The following is a 17,968-nucleotide window of genomic DNA, read 5'->3' as shown; positions in this document are numbered from 1 at the left end:
CCACAAGAAACGCTGATTTTTAGCCACCAATCATTGATGCCGACTATCACGCCGTTGCCGGAATATCTGTTAAACAAGCTCTTTAATCCTAACGCACTAATAAGCACCTTTAGCGAACCGTTTACGACCCGCTTCAGTCAGACATGCGCATGCTATAGAAGTTTCATGCGGACGCGTGCGAGGAACTGTGGAGAATCATCATAGGAGCAGAAGCACGTACACCGCATATATGGCTCTTTTTACGCAGTCGATTGAGCGTAGTGTGAAGGATAATGCACGGCCACCCAATCGGTTTCGCCGTCGTTTTTTCAGTAACAAGCTGACCGCGTGTCGCGAAACGCGCTCGTCAAACACGCAATATGGATACATAACCACAATAATATGTAGTTCCCTTTCCTCGGTCGGGACGCTCTGCGCGTTGCTGAACGATAGCGACGCTTCGATACAAGTACCAAATTGCACGGAAACCAGTCATATTTCATTAAAGGGCCACTCACCAGGCCCCATACCAAATTTTAGTTAGACAGTGGAAGTTGTTCGGTGTCCGATGAGGAACGTTTTGCCACAAATATTATTCGAATCGGTTCATTACGAGCGGAGAAAAACGGGTTTCTTGAAGCGACGCGAAACGTGGGTGAAAGGAGGCGAGCTCGAAACCCTTGCCGCTCCTCCGCGTAGCCTTCGCAAGCCAAATCTCTTCCCTACCCTCTCCGGCATCCGACCAAGATGTGACGTGCGTATGACGTGCCGAACAAGCCAAGCCCCCGAGCACGCGGAAGCGTTGCTTTGTTGACCAGCGTTATTTTGGGCCGCGTCTGCTGCCACCGGGTGGCACGAACCTTTTCGAGGCAAAAGCGTTCGGTTCACCCAATAGCCGCCTAAAACCGGCTTGACTTGGCTGAAAACGTATGAATAGACGGCGACAGGATCGCCGTGTTGGACATTTTTTTGGGGGCGTTTAGGTGGTGGGAACGAAAGGTCTAAGGTTCCTCACTAACTTGTGAGGATCTTTACCGTGCGGTGGTTATTTATCCGTGGTCTTTGCTTGGCCGGGAGCCTTATGCATTCGCGAGAACCGCCTCTGCGCATGGATACGTGGTCTCGTTCTGTAATACTGTCTATAAGCAATGTGATAACGGCTTGCCCGATCATGAACACCGTGTGTTATGCTATTTGTGGATGTATGCGGTACGTGTATGTCTGGTAAGTGCGTGTGTAGCGTAAGGATCGATGTGTCGCTTCGGTGAAGTGTATGCTTGCGCCAAAACTTTCATTGAAGCTTCTTCTTGCGTAACTGCGTGAGACAGATACGAAATGCGCAAGTTGGAAGCGATGGAATATTACCAGGCGTTCACACGACGTTATTTCCAAGTGGCTTAAATATGTTGTCGCCGATTACGATAATCGGTTTTCTAAGCTATGTCTTTTCTTGTGGGTGTATACAAAGAAAAAAAAGAAATAAAGTTGAAGATATGCTGGGAGCACTATAAATATTCGCTCAAAATTGCCACCTTAAGCGTCTTCTTAAAATTAAACAGTGCCGCAAGGCAGTCGTGCCTTGCGGTGAAGTGCACGCTGTGTATTGCGGTAAAGCATACACATTGCGCGCGCTCGTGTTTAAATTGGAAATGTAGCACTGACATTGGGCCTCGTGTGTGCACCTAAATTGTACACGCGCTATCTTCTGCCTCATCAGTGACGATGCGGCAGTCAGTATCGTCATCATCTTCAGCTTGTGTAACAAGCACAGAACAATTTACCTAGTAAAATACATTTTGTGGCAGGCAATTCGCAAGGCATTCAGATGTTCGTTTATTGCAAAATTTATTCAAGATTGTTAAATGGCACCTTCAAATAAACGAAACATGCATATGAGAGGCTTCAGTCGTACTTCAAAATTTGTGCCATGCCTCAAATTGAAAATGATTATAAAGGAAATATATGCTAAGGCTGGGTGTAGATTACCATTCACAATTCAATTACCATTCATATTTTAGAAACTTAGAAAATTTGTAGCTCATGTTTTCCTATCGAGTAAGCACAAAAATAACTGTTGAAGAATGGTCTACAATTACTCACACAGTTTGCAAGAAATAGATCTTTGAAACGTATGTCGTGCCAGAACTAAGTGCAAGGTGGTTAGAGGAAACTGGTTATGACCCGACATAATAGCGCATGTTCGAACGTTTTACATGGGCTGCTTGTTGGCAAAATGGGGTGGGAATTAGGTAAGTGCCTGCAGGGATCTGCACCAAGAGACGAAACCTGCTACATCTTTTTCATAAATTTCATTATTTGTGTCAAGCATGCGTGCACTCTTCGTTGTTGTGTTCTCTCAGGGAGCAAGTATATAGCATACGCTTGAAATCCATACGTTACCCCTGCGATTTGAAGATGTTATCACAGTGGACATGAACGTGCAATGTAGCTGAAAACGTTGCTGGGCACCAACTTTCTTAACAATTTGAACCCGCTTATACTACAAAAGTTACCACGTGACTTCAGCCAAATAGTTTCTAACTGTTGTGGTTACTGTCAGATAAAAGTAATAATGAGCTAGTTGTGCTTGGACAACAGTCTTGCTTTACTGTATTAAAATACAGTAATTTAGTACCTGCATATAGAACTGACCACTTAGTTATTTTTTTTTACTTGTGGTCCTATTTGTTACAGTTTACTTTCAAAATATTTCATACAAGGTGGTTAAGTTTTAAGTCCATACAGTGGGCAAAATTTATCAGCAGTACCGCATGCTGTACAATCACTTTTACTTCTCCTAGAAAGCATGGTGTTCCACTATTCCGGTATGTCTTGGCTGGGCTTCTCGACCTTGACGACTGTACATGTCAAACAGTTTGCCAAGTGTAACTACTTACTCCCCCATAACTCTAAATTTTGTCGAGCCATAATAAATAATTGGCAGTAAGGACCAGTTACAAAACCATTTTTTTATGAAGCGCTCATTAATCAGGGACCTAACAATTCTGTACATAAACGATGACAGCAACCACTTCTCCACAGATTGAACGATTGGGTTGTACTAATAAAAGCATCAATATAATCAGACTCTTTTTTTTTTGGAAAGTAAATACAATGCATAAATAGTCTTACCAGTCCGTGATTCAATATTGTAGCTAAACTATCACTGAAAGCCAGAGTCATTTACAAATGCCATGTGAATTCGCAGAAAGCGCTAGGTAGCTTTATATAAATTGGTGATGTCTGCAAAAAAGCAAAAAGCCTACATTTATGTTGAGCAGAAGTCCATGTGAACATGCATGCATATGTTCATGAACTAGTTCCCTGTAACATGTGGTGCAACAGCTCTAGCTTAAAAGCTTCAGGTAGCTTTTATGCTGCTCCAAAAAGATTTTAGTTGCACCACAAGCTCCGGATATGCCTTTCATGAGTCACGTCACTGTGCCTGTTGAGTCTTTAAAAAAACAGGTTTGAAGGGGATGCTAAAAATTTTTTTGAAGGGGTGAGTATCAGAGAGCATTAATTTATTAAAGTCTTCAATTTTATTATGTTAGCTCTGAGGTTTGCAGGTATGTTAAATTAGCATGGTCATATGAGTAACACCTAATTTTTGGGTTGACAGCAAGGTATGAAGAGACAGGATTATGAAAATTGCAGAAGTAGAAGTAATGAAGTTGTCGAGAAGACTTTGTTAACAGTACATTTACAGGCTTCACGCACAATTTGCTTTCCAGCAGGGTGAATTTACTTTTGCTGATGCTTCCGATGGCATCATTGCACTTCATAAGCACTGGTTTTATGCACTGCACGTGACGATCTTGTTTTTTCAAGGTTCATGTACTGATTAAAAAGTATAGGATCAAGAAACTTATATGCTGTCTTAAGGCATAATCAGGCTCACCATAGAGGTAATTGGTGACATTTTAGTGAGTTGTATGTGGGAGGTCTGTGTACATAACATCATAGTAATCTTGCAATGCTGTAGCTTTATTTGTGTAACGAGTGAAGCTTCTTTTCCTGTTAAAAATTTCTGCCAAGCAAACAAGTTCCAACAGTAGGATTTGCCCTTGGGTAAAGCAGGTGGTAAGAGTGAGCTTATTCAGAAGCCCTTCAAGAGTACCCACTGAAGGAATTAGTACCTATAGGGCAAAAATTCCAGTGCACCAAGAAGGGCAAGGGAGGACGGTGCAAGTTAACATTTCAGGAGGGCATCTTCTGGACATCATCCTTCTCTAGCCACAAGCTTGTATGGCCAATGTTTAGCAGACTCCTACTAACATAAACTAGGTATAAATGTTGCTTCTCTAATGCAAGATGACACACCATATACCTTTTGAGAGTCTCCTCACCACAAGCCCTTACATTAGCCTAAAAATATTTTTTTCTACGGTGCCCTTTTTTTGTCCTAAACAGTTGTCTCAAGCAACAATATGCACATTGTGAATGTCTAGCTGGTGACCACAGAGACTGCTCCAGCCATCACAATGTATACTCCACTCGAAATGTAAGACACTGCAAAATCATAGTCCGGTGTGCCTGCATACGACCTTGAACATGCAAGCAGTGACCACTTCTCTTGCGTTCTCTGCCCTGGCGCATGCTTGTTGCACACCTGTTCAAGATTGTGACAGTGAAATTAGTTCTGGCAATGCTGTCTCAGAGGTAAAACTGTGTACACTCTTAGGAACACCATGGTGGAGCGAGCAGAGATTCATATCAAATGTAGTAATAAACTGGCAACACCATGGTGATATAAGCACACTTGCATTAATTTATTACATTTTTATTGAGGCAGACATCACACAGCTAAGCCTAGTTGTGATCTCTTTTCGTTATTGTCTACATAGTTTTCCCGTTGGTCACAGCACAGGAAGAAAAATTTCTCTTGGGAGCACCATATTTTAAGCTTGCATGACTCCAATGAAGCACTGTGCAAACAGATATATTGAAAATGTCAATACTTCGGGTCCTATAAATGGTGAACTGGTTGTCACATTCAGCCGGTGATCCTGCAGGAGCTTTAGCATATACTCTAAGGTCATTTTGCATCAACAATGCCACATACAATAGTTTAACAATGGTTGTTAATGGGCAAGATGATGCATAGCTTCAGGGAGGTAATTAAGCTAAGGGGGAAAAATATAGATGCCGAAGCACCACTGGAAAAATGAAAAAGCACAGAAAAAGAGCATCGGTCGCAGCAGAACTACAGAAAATATTTACACTGCACTACACATTTGCATCGTCTAGAATTTTCCCTAATAATGTTATACCAACCTGCCTAGCAGCAAGTACTTCTAAGGTAATAAAGTGCAGAATGACACTTGCATAAGACAGGGAACAGGACGTGAGTTAACTGCCATCTATCTTTGTTTGTGCAGGGTGTCTACCAACCTGGGAAAGTCGGGGAATTGGGGCCTTGCTGGAAAACTGTAGGAATTTTGGTAAAACCTGGCTAATTCATGGAAACTGGCGGCAGTCTGTGCCACCATCACAAAAATAAGCATTACCCTTGATCAATACTCAAAAAGTCACTCCTTCGACTGCAACTACCGTGAACAGCTAGAAGAGGCCTAAAAAAAGACAATGCATAACTGTTTCTTCTTAGTGTACAAACAAAAGGATACACCGACCAAAATAACACAAAGTTTACTGATGTTTGGGCACCTGATATTGTTCTTAATGACAGCTTTAAGAAAGGTACATCGTATTTAAGTATGACTTGGTGCGTGATGTAAGCACCAAAAGTATATGGCCAGCATTCCATAAATCTTATTGAGTATATGTGCAGCTGTGTGAATGTGCAGGGATTCCAGGTACTGGCATGATGCAAGCTTGTTTTCTTCGACCAGAACACAGTTGCTTGACCAGTCAATTTGAAAGCCTGTATATTCCGCATGTTCAGCGAGGGCATCCAAGGCCACCCATGATTTGGTGACTTCATTTTGAACTGTTGTGTTGTTTAACTCTTTCATTGAAATCACAGGACTCATAGACTGACATGTTGTCACACTCGTGGCAGACTACAGTGTAAAGAAGACTACAGAAAGTTCGCTCGGCAGCTTATTCTTCCTATTGACTAAAGCATTCCTTAGCTTCCATGTTGGTACATGCACTATTTTGATGTATGTTTCTTCAACATATCACATATCATATCTGGCTTTCCAAGCACAGCATTTCTCACATCGGTAAATTTGTGCATATTTTATGTGGCCACAAATTCGGCTTGGCTTGAAGGCCATTTAGTTTGGTGCTTAGGTTAGAACTGCCATCACAAGAGGTTTGCTGGGCTATGTCTTGCCTTGTATAATATTATTGTTATTATTATTATTATTGGCGATGCAACTGCAAACGTCCTCCGCTATGCACTTATTGCAGATATTTCAAGAGTAGCACACTCTCTTCTCATTTCATTTCCTTGAGATGGTGTTATTAAATCCATGAGTATTTTTTATCATTATGTTCATAGAAGAGTACGTAAATGAAGGTAGCATGAAGGTAACCAAAACACGCAACTTAGCTTCACAAAAAAAGCCTACTGGCTTTTTCAGCTTGCCTTTGTTGTACATAGCCTGGTCACTCCTCACAACGGTGTTCATGCTGTCTGAGACGCATCTGGAAGCTAAGTTGCATGTTTTGGTTGCTGACAAGGAAGGCTTCTTTTCAACTCTAGATGGCTCTATGTATAATGATAAGATAGCCACTGGTTTGGAAAAAAGCTGAATAAATCATTTTCTGAGCAACTGCAGCCAATCAATTTATGTGGATGGACATGCATCTTCACTTTCACATGCAAAGTCTGGTGTACCCCAGGGATCAATCATGGGACCAGTTTTGTTTCTCATTTACATCAACGACATTGGACATGGTTTGTCATCTACTATCAAATTATTTACATACAACTACATCATTTATAGAAAAATTGACAGTACCCAAGCTAACGAGTCATTATAGTTGGACCCTAATAAACTCGCATTTTGGTGTCACCATGGCAAATTAACACTTCCAAAACGAAGGCCATGACGTTTACAAGAGCATATAAAACAAAAATGAGTCAATATGAAATTCAAGCTCTCCCCATTGGAAAAGTATCCCTATTTAAGTATCTTGGAATTCATTTATCTTCTGACCTGCCTTAGAATAAGTGCATCGATATCATAACTAGTGAGGTGTCAAAAGCACTTGAATTTATTAAAAGAAACCTTTACTTGGTGAACTATACCTCTAAAATGCTAGCATACACTACACTTGTCCGTTCAAAGATAGAATATGCATCCATCATCTAGAACCCACATCAATCATATCTCATCGATTAACTAGAATTAAAATAAAATGCAGCAGGATTTATCACCAAGTGGTATTCTCGCAACTGCAGCACTACAGATATTACACACTCACTTTCATTACCCCTTCTTGAAAAACGCAGACTGTCGTCACTGTTGTTGCATTTTCGTACATTTTATCATAGTAAATGTGCCTTCATGAAGCTTGTACAAACACACCTCATAATATTTTGAAACATATTGATCACCGATTCAAAATACACCCTTTTTTGGCACACACAATTATGTATCAACACTCACCATTACTTCGAAGCACACATCACTGGAACACACTGCCAAGCGACATCCCTTGATTCATTGATCGTGCCATCTTTGTAAACCAATTCGATATTTTCTTGGACATATGACTTACCTATCTGTGTGAGTTTGTAAGTGCATGTATGTGCTTATTTTTACTCTTCTTTCATTGTAAATATATTTTCTCCTTAAAGATGATAGTCTTGCTTGGGGTACTCCAATGTAAAAATTTTGGTCTGTCAGCAAAAAGGCTCAAGTACGACCACATCCATAGCATCCACCAGTATTGCTCAAGTTTCTGCGTTCATACTTGTACGATTGTCAATAAAAAGCAAATATTGAGCATATTTGAGGCACAATATCAACACGTCGATATTGTGCACTGTGTTTATTTATACTAGAAAAGGTATAAATAAGTAATTCTAAGCACTGCAGCTGACAATGCGACGCTTCGCATGAAAAGGCGAGTCTCCTATGCTTTGCTAAGACGATACTGTGCTGCTACCTGTCTTGAAATCTACAAAATATGGCCTCCAAGATTGCACGCATGCTGCGTGCTGCGTGCTCGCTATAGCAAAGGCCATCCTTTCGTTTTCTGAAATTACCACCAGATGGCGCTCATGTCTCACGCAACACCTCCAGGATCTCATTCACCAGTTTTCTCGTGCAAAACATCAAATAAATATTTCTGTCTATTCACTCTTTTCAGGCGAAATACAATAGTCTTTCGACGACATTTTTGGTCAAATATGCAGATAGGGGGGTTTTTTTCATGGCAATTTTCTGTATATATATTTTTTTGCACTATAGCTGTGTCTTTCTTATTGAGTTTTCATTCCTGCCACAATTTTTTTTTTCCTTTTGAATCTTTGTCTATGGAACTGTATTCTACATTGTTTACCACTTTAATTTTATAATGGCAATGTTCTGATTTGCAAATTTATTGTATAACTAAAACCCCCTGCGTAATGCCTGAATGGGCCTTTAGGGTATATATTAATAAAAAAAAGTGTTGATGCACAAAGCGGGTGACTGAACGAATAAGTTTATGCCCTGTTACTAACGCTTAATCAGGAACATGTAGCGGCAAGTGTGAAAAAAGCAAGAAGGCAAAAACTATCAGTTTTTATTTCAGTGAAGATTCATGTTGCCACTAAGAGCTGTTGTTTCAGAAAAGGACACTTGGTAAATAAATGTTTCAGAGTATATTCAAAGAAATTCGGGGCGTTTGAAGACTTGTGATCCGCTAAGAATTTCTAACTCAGAATCTATCATCTTATCACTAAGTGAACAACCTTCTTTGTGCCATAATGCATTCGGTATAGACGTAAAATATTTATATTATTGTTTGCCCCAATGTGAAGATTTGAAGTGTATAAAGCAGTGCATGAGAGAAGATAATGACGAGTTGTTGTTTCAGTGCCAGTGTGGCATCTCTATTGCGTCGTTTTTAGAGCTCAGGCAGGCCACCTAAATTCTACCGTTGTGTCTTGGAAGGGAAATAATTTTGTCCAAAAATCTGGTATCTGCATTGAATCATGAATATACCTGTAATTAGTTATATTTTTCTTGGGTATGTAGACGGGCTGCTGCAAAAGCATTTGAGTTGGCTATCATCACACGCTGTTTGATATGTCCATGACTTCTTAGTTCTACTGGACATTAACAATTGCTTTTTACTGGTTGCTAATATGAAGAAAGATGTTAAGGAAAACGAAATGTCAGCGTTTCACTTTGGAGTTTCAAAAAATTGATGAGCTACAGTTTCTTTATTTAAGACAGGCTTTCGTCAAAGATCACATATATAGCAATACCAACCTAGATTCATAAAGCCAATTCTAATTTTAATTCTGGCCACTCAAAACCATACAGGGAGCAATCCCGTCAACTGTGCTGGGTGCCGCTCTTCAGAAGTTACGCGAGCACCTTATGGCGCATGCATTTGATGCACAAGTTGCTCGCCTTGCAAATTCTGGCTTTCCGAGTGACGTGATTTGCTCCTTGTCGGAAAAACTTATTTCAAAAATCGAGAAGTTTTATCATTGTGATTCTAGTGCACTAGAAATTAGTAAGAAAAAGAGGCAGGCAGTTATTCCATACATACACAGGATAGCACATGGTTTGAAAAATGTTGGTGTTCGTTATTGCATAAACATGTAATTCTCAGCACGTAATAAAGTGCATAATGTGTGTACTTTGGTGGATAGAGCATTGTGTCAGCAGCCAGGGAAAGGGAACAAATGTGTCTCCAGTCATGTCCACAGATATGCTCCTTGCACTACTGGCGTGGTTTATGGGATTCCACTGTCTTGCAGCTGCGAATATTTAGGTGAAATGGGGCATTACATAAACGTGTGCTTAAGAGAGCATGGGCTAATGCTATCAGATGCTAAAATCACGTCTAATTTGGCAGCTCGTTGTAGGCCATGTGGATGTGTGCTCAGGGCTGGGCAGAGATGCCCGAAAAAGTATTCTGGAATGCAGATATCGAAATGCGTGGTTTGGAAGCATAAAATACAGATACTGAGATAAATTTGTAATTCATGTGACAGGATATTTCAGAGATACGTTTGCAAAAAGACAAAAAAGTATTCCAGAATACATATACTAAAATACTTTTGTCTATGTCAGGGATAGTTATACTCCATACAAACATTTGTTATGTGCAGCATAATATTTAAAATGTGCAGCACATTGAAACTTGCAAATTAAATTGATTTATTATATTTTCGCCATTCTCCGAGTGTCATTAAGGCATTACAAAGGATGCTTACACTGCACATAATTGTTAATAACCACATATTTACAGATATCAGTTGCAATAAAAAACTATGCCATATGAGAGCATCAGTCACATGCATTGTACACTGAAATCCGGAACTCAACAGCAACACTATTAGTTATGCTAGAAGGAGCATAGTTCAAGCGAAGTGCTGGAACCATAAACAAACGAACTTCCAGTTGAAGGTTTAGTGTTTTCTAGAAACATCTTAGAAAAGGCAGAAAGAATTAAGAACGGACAAAACAAGGAATGCGAAAGGAAACTCAAAAAGACCTCTTTCAAACCGCTGTTTGGCCATGCTGGCGTTTTTCAGAAATGCTCTGCAGAAAGAAGTATCGTAGATGGCACACGGCACCAAATTCTCTTTGGGTGGTTTGTGGCTTCCGCAATAAGCTCCAGTTTTTCAAATGGGCACTGCAAAAGAAAAGTGGAAAAAAAACGAGAAAAACAAACACTACTCGTTCAATTGGCATGAGGAAATACATTTAAAAAATGGCGCTCATTGTGCAGTATACAATATCCTCACAATGAAAATATCTGTGCTGGAATTCAATATAGCAGTATAACATTGTTGTCACGCTGAAGCAGGCCATCATTCAAACAGATCATGGGATGCGGGTAGCAAAGCAACTAGCTCGCTTTCAAGAACGTAGGAGTCAGTTTCGCCCTTAGCAGAAATGTAGAAATGGTGGGTGCATATCTTGCCGTGGACTGCCAAGGTCACAGCAGAAATTTTTTTCCCCATTGTCGACACGTCTCAGCTCATTTACGAAAAAACAAAAGTAACAAGATACCCGTGTCCTGGATAGTATCGCGATACATGCGATACACTGTAAAAGTATTTCACTATTGAGATACAAATACATTTTTTAAAAGTGCCTCGATACAGCAATACAGACACTCAGAAGTATCTCTTAAATACTATTTGGATACTACCCAGCCCTGTGTGTGCCCCACTTGTAGAAAACAAATATCAAATATTGACATGTTGATTAGCGCATGTGTGAAGTAGCCGAAGCATTTTCATTAGATCTAACAACAAGTGCATAAGTATTTCATGTAACACTCGTCTAGATGAAGAACATAAGGTCTTAGAGAAGACATGAATCATTCTGTGTTGTAACACATGTGTACATGTGCATAGTTCTGATGAGTCAATATTTTCTATAAATGTTCTGTCCTTTTCCAAATAAATTTCAGTTGTGAAATCTGCGCTCTTACGCTCTCTGACTGCTTCTAACCCGTTCCTTTGTAAAATATTCTATGGTGAACACTCACCAATTTGCCTAAATCATGATTCTGCATCTTTTATTTATCTATGGAATCGGGGAAGCAGTTGCGGTCTGACAGATTACTTTTTTCCACCCCATATTCAAACATCAGCGCTTCAAACGCTACCGCAGCTTTTATTGCAGGTGTCTGAGTACTTTCATTGTGCTCCACGTGTCAGAACCCAGAGAAATAAAACACCAACAAGCATGTGTGCATTGTGTAAAAAAAAAAAGAGAGTGAAAGAAAGGATAAAGTAAATTTTACTGTACAGTTTCGTTGTTGCGACATTGTTGTTAGTCGTTGTCAAGACAAGGTCGCATAAAATACGTAAGTACTCCTTTTTGCTGAAAAGTATATTTTAGACATGTACAAATGAGACGGGGATGCAAATCATTAGTAAATACAGCAGTCTAGATCAAGGTAATCTAATCCAATCCTAAATGGCCTGCAGGCTATAGCCATTATAATGAACTGGAATGTGCTCCAGTAAGCCAACTGGCCGGGCTGTTGCATCCTTGTTTTGTACGAATGCCGCGAGATAGCGCCACCTTTACGTTTCCTAGCAGCATTGGCTGCACTGTTAGACTATCGCAGGCTCCTTCAAACTTGCAGCTGCAGTTGATTTTATTTGTGTGGTTGTGTTCTGGTTGTTCCAAAAACCAAACAGCCAACTTCCTCAGTGCCTGGGTCACAAGTTTTGTTTTGACCAGATACACACATTTTTTCATATTTACCACATACACTCACAACATTATGAGTGTGTGTGTAAAATGTGTTCATTTGTTTTATATGAGTGCCTCTTATTTTATTTTTTTACTGCTAAAGTGTTCTTTCCACTGCACATTTTCCAAGAAGACAATATGGTCATGGAGTTTGCTTTTAATCTATGTGAAAAACCTGGAAAAATCACTAAATTTGAAAAAATTTAAATTGATAAACACCCTGTTGTGGCTTTGCTAGCAAGTATGTTAGGAAACAGACACGGGTGCAGTATGGAAGTGTGCAATGTCACAGTCATGTATTGTCAAGAAACGTCACATACGTATGCTTGAAATACTTTTCTGACCTTCCAAGTTTCAACAGATGTGTCAATGACACATCACTTCTTTCCTAGGATGAAATGCTTTCAAGAGTCCTATCAGGACCCCTGCCTGTGATCTTCTTCAGGTATTTAATATGAACTGACATGCCCTAATGCTTGCATACTTACACAACAATCTGTCAAATTTTCCATACACTCTTAACAGCCTGTAAATTCACTTCTAACAGCACCCCCTCCACTCTTCCAGTATAGGCCAAAAGGGTGATTATTTACAATACCATGCTTGTGAAACATTACTATCTATGAATCTTACAATTGTTTGGTGAAAAAAATTAGGGGACCCTCAAGGTTTGAGTAGAACACAAGAGTGATATCCTATCCCTAGTGCATACTCCAACCACCTAGTGCATACTTTTTGCAGGGTAACATTACTTGAAAAGTTTATACTGCAGATTATTACTACGTAATCAATGTTTAAAGTTGCTTGTGCTAGTAAGGGTTTCTCATATAGTTGCGGTCTGCGTAATAGATTTCTAAATGGTGGCTAAGCGAACTTCTTGATACGTACACATAGTTACTTCGAAGAGCGCAGAGATGGGACACAGGATACACCACGCAATACAGGTACTGTGTAGTATGCTTTAAATCATGAGCAACTATGTGCATGAAATGTTTTTAAACTTGATATGCACCCAGTACATGGTCCTAAGAGAATACTCCAGTAGCATTTGTGCCTTTTGTTTTTTGTGGCTGCTTTAAACAACGAAGTCATTATGATAATCACACGTTCTGATGGCCAGTGGCAATGCACATTTGTACCATGAAATACTGCGATATTACATATTGTATTGTGAAGCGTGCATACTAGACGCGTGTATTTGTAAAGCATGAAAATTATTTTTGAGCAGGCACGTGGCTTTGTGGTAGAATGCCTGCTTGCCACACAAGCAGCTTGGCTTCTATTCTCACTCAGACCTAGAAGGTTTTATTTGTTATTCTTTTTATTTCCATGTTTTTATATAATAGACCAGATGTAAAGTGAACATGGAGAATTTCATGCACCAAAAAAATGCCAACACTGCAGCTGTACAGGTGGAATCACACTTGTCTAGAGCAGCGGAGCGCATGGCTCTTGTTAGTGACGGCTTCTACGTCATCTTAGCTACATGCTTCTGTTCACGCTTAAATTATCGCACAAAGGCCTACCACGCCGTATGCCATGTTAGATATTCATACGGCGTCGGCATTAACATATTTCTGCAGAAAACAGCAACTGGAGCGGTCGGCTGGGTGTTTTAGACAAGTGTGATTCGATCTCTACAAATATTAAGTGATTTAACACTCCAAATATAATTTTGTTGTGTTCGATTCAACAGTCATGATTTGCAAAACTGTATATGTTTTAAAAGTTTACTAATGTTTTAAAATGTTAAGTACACCAAAATAAAAGAAAACTTGTGCAACAGTATGATACACAGCATCCGCCCTGGCACATTAAAAGAAAAAAGACTTGAGAAGTGGTGTAGCGCAGCTGGCTACTCAGCTCCAGGAATGTGCTTGTACCAATGAATACTTACCCTTTCTTAACGGTTCTGTGGATTTCGAGGGCCTGATTATTTCCTACGGCCAATCAATTTTTTTAATGTACATTTCTTTTATGTCACTGGAAAGCTCGTAATTCAGAATGTCTAATCACGCATTGGCAACACAAAAAAGGCAATGAAACAGTTTTCACCAACCGTTGATGATTCTAGTGCGTACTTCAAGCACATGGTGCATGAAATCTTTTCCAACTTGGTATGCACTCACTATGTGGTCTGAAGGAAAGTGTGCAGCAAAATGTGTGCATTTTGTTATGGGTGGCTACCTTTTAACTATGAAGTCCACAAGATAATCACATGTTCTGATGCCTGATTACAGTGCACGCTTGTATCAAGAAATATTACTGTGATATTACATATTGAATTGTGAAGGCAGTATATAGGATACATGTGTTTGCAAAGCCTAACATTATTTTCACTGCATTTTCAAGCAGATGAAGTGATTTTCCTTAATTTCCAAGCAGATGTGTGGCTGTGCGGTAGAACGCCTGCTTGCCATGCAAACGGCCTGGGCTTGATCCTCCCGCAAACTGGGAAAATTTTTATTACTTATTTTATTTGCATCTTTCTTGATTTTTCCGGTTGCTCACAAGGTTCATCACTCACAATCAACGATGCCCACGAGATTTTTATAACTATCGTGTTAAAACTGGCATAAAAGGGTAACAATGTATGACTGATTGAATAAGCTTTTACAACTTATGCCAAATCACATTGGTGTGATGTTGAAATCCCTAGGTCCATTGTTAGACTACCAAATGTCATGGTTTTCACTTTTATGTCTGTTTAGGGGTACAGCAGTTAACTGGCCAGGAAGTGTAAATAGATCTTTCTTTATTTGGAAACATGCAGGAGTATGATAAAGTCAAGCTCCCTTTCCCTTGAGTAATTTGAGTTGTATATATATTTTGAAATGGTGTTTGAAAATCACAGCAGCTGTGCCATTACACCGCATCGTGGCAAAAGCTTAGTATCGAGTTCTGGAGAATTTCTGCACGTTGCCTGCTGCAGCTCAGACAATCGTTAATCTGGCTTAAAATTATATAGTATATATATTGCATTCTCACTTTGAATTTTGCTTATTATGCAATTTAACTTACCCTTCGTGAATTCACCGATATTTTTCACATAATAACAGAAATTTGCAGAACTTCATGCCTAAAAATAGTGTGACACAATCTTCACTAAAATATGGCCATCAGTTCATGAGAAAAAAGTGGGACGCATGTGGCTCATCGACCCATGAAGCATCTTTGAATAAGTAGGGCAACACATGTCACATTGTCTCATAAGGGCACTAAGCTGTAATTCTGCTGCCAAATTTCTTGCCCAAAAAGGCCCAATGGAAGCAGTACAGAGGAACACTTCTAAAACTGTGGGAGAAAAATTGCAGTGAACCTTAATTTCAGATTTTCTACGCAATTCTGCGCCTCTGCCTGTGGCATTGAGTCTTGAGTCTAGCGGCTCGGTCCCAAGGTCTTCACATACACGTACCCTTTCAGCTTGTGTCTGTCTTGTCGGTAGGTGGCGATAATATTGAAACTCGTCGAAAACAAGGAGAAAACAGCAGGCATAGATGAGTGCACTCATTCATATGAAAATAAAGAAAAAGAAGAATATTGCTTTTCATTCACATTTAACGAAGCTGTGTCTATGCATGTCTTGTCTTGTATCTGCAATGAATAAGGGCGAACATCTCAGTTAAGCCTGCATTTTCGCAAATAATTAAAATTGGGGTAATGAATCATGGCAAGCCACTTGGACGTGGTGTCAATGCACTGAATGCTGTAAGTGTGTTAACAAATGCTGCATCATATTCGTGAACTCTATTCGGGTGTGACATATTTGCTTTTCTCATATATCTTGCATGATTTGATGATCTTGAAAATTCGTGTTCTCTTTTGCTTCCTGGCTGTATGAAGCAGCAATTTTGCCATATTTTTCCTTTGGCACGAAATTTTAGCAACAGTGTCTTAGCCACAGCTTTTGGTCTCATTGCCTCTCCTCATAATGATAAAAAATATCAAAGAATGTGCTGTTTTGTGGCATCCACCAAACATGAAAAAACAGTTATGCATGTATGCTATGTTGTTAGGCTATGCAAGGAACTGCTTCATTTTTCATTCGAGTGCACTTCCACAATGATTTTAGGCAGATATAATTTTTACAATTGAGAAATAAAATCTATAGTTGCATGATAAAATTCTTTAAAAATCTGAACAGAAGAATACCATACATTTGAAACTTTAGCTACCTGGTACGCAATATGACACCGGCTGAAAAACAAATATTAACAGAATAAAAGATTTTAAACTCAACGTATCACTGATACCATGCATCGTAAATGTGCAATATATGGTTTCTCAGTTTCCTTAATGTTTCTGGTACACCACAACTGGAAGGCATTGTGCTGATGGCAACGTAAAGTGGCAGAGAAAGTTTTACTGAGGAAAAAGTGGGATGCATTCATCCTATTAACCATCAAAAGGTTAAGAAATTGATGCTCAGCAGTGGAGCTTCCTCCACAGCAACAAAAAACCTGCATTGAACCACAGTGCATGCGCACCCCGTCTTTCCAGCACTTTGCTCATGCACTCTGTCATGGCAGAATTTGGTACCAATGCAGTGAACAGCTGTAGGCCACTGTTTTCAACATGTGTTGCATATAAGACTCCATCAGCCTCCTTCTTTCTCTCTCTTCTTCTCCCTTTCTCTTTGAGAGCTCGCCTTTTTTTTCTTGCTCTATTCCCTGTTGTATCTTTCCTCTTTGTTTTCTTTTCTGCCTTTGGATGCATCACTTTCTACATTCTTTCCTTTCCAGGTGAAAATACTCCACAGTTTCAGTTCACTTTAACTGAAACCATGGCTGTATACAGCTGGGATTAAGTACAAGCCAACACATTAGCAACATGTTCCAGTTGGTCCCAGCATGAACCACTCGAGACTGAAAATGAAACCAGCTGGCCTGGAAATGGAAACAGCTGGAATCATTTGTTATAATGAAACCAGTTGGTGTGAATTATTATTATTATTATTATTATTATTATTATTATTATTATTATTATTATTATTATTATTATTATTATTATTATTATTATTATTATTATTATTATTATTATTATTATTATTATTATTATCTTCATTATGACCATTCTCTTCCTCCCAGAATAGCTGTAGTGCAAGGCAAATAAGTGATAAGGGCTCATTGCCTTCATGATGGTTCTTTTTTTGTACATCTAATGCTGACAACATTTACAGTTCACTGTAGGCCAGTACAAGTTTAATTTCAAAAAGGCACAGGGTATTTCAAGCAGTGCAAACAACTAAAAAACAGTTTGTGTAAAGCACAGGGCATATGCACAACCAAATATTGCTGTGTGCTGCATCAAAGTTTAAACGGGCTGGCACTCCCTTACCTCCTATTGCCTAGCACCTCTCTGCCAGAGGAGGACATGGCACTGCAATTTATAGGAAGGCATAAAGCTACTCTGAAAAGGTCTAACTGCTTTGCCTCATACTGCCATCTCCTGATCTTTTGGAGATAAGGTAAGGTTGCATGAAAAACAGGTAGCCGTGCATCAGTCATTCCCTAATACGTACCTCCTTCAAAAATCCCAAACATCCCCGGGATGTCCTGAAATGACGAAAATATTCTTGTCCTGTAGGGTGTGCCACAAGACTGGCTGATATATCTGAGTCCATTAAATGCAGT

The 17,968-nt window shown here is 39.5% G+C and overlaps 1 long non-coding RNA gene across 1 annotated transcript; it reads left to right on the top strand.

The window, feature by feature from the left end:
* Positions 1-968: 968 nt before the first annotated feature.
* Positions 969-11,553, top strand: LOC142776271 (uncharacterized). The gene is made up of 2 exons (XR_012887410.1): positions 969-1,203; positions 5,361-11,553. It is a non-coding gene; the product is annotated as an uncharacterized LOC142776271 (long non-coding RNA).
* Positions 11,554-17,968: the final 6,415 nt, after the last annotated feature.

The sequence above is a fragment of the Rhipicephalus microplus genome, chromosome X (assembly GCF_043290135.1).
Source record: "Rhipicephalus microplus isolate Deutch F79 chromosome X, USDA_Rmic, whole genome shotgun sequence".
Taxonomy (NCBI): domain Eukaryota; kingdom Metazoa; phylum Arthropoda; class Arachnida; order Ixodida; family Ixodidae; genus Rhipicephalus; species Rhipicephalus microplus.
The sequence above is the reverse complement of the archived record's forward strand: the minus strand, read 5'-3'. Positions and strand labels throughout refer to the sequence as shown.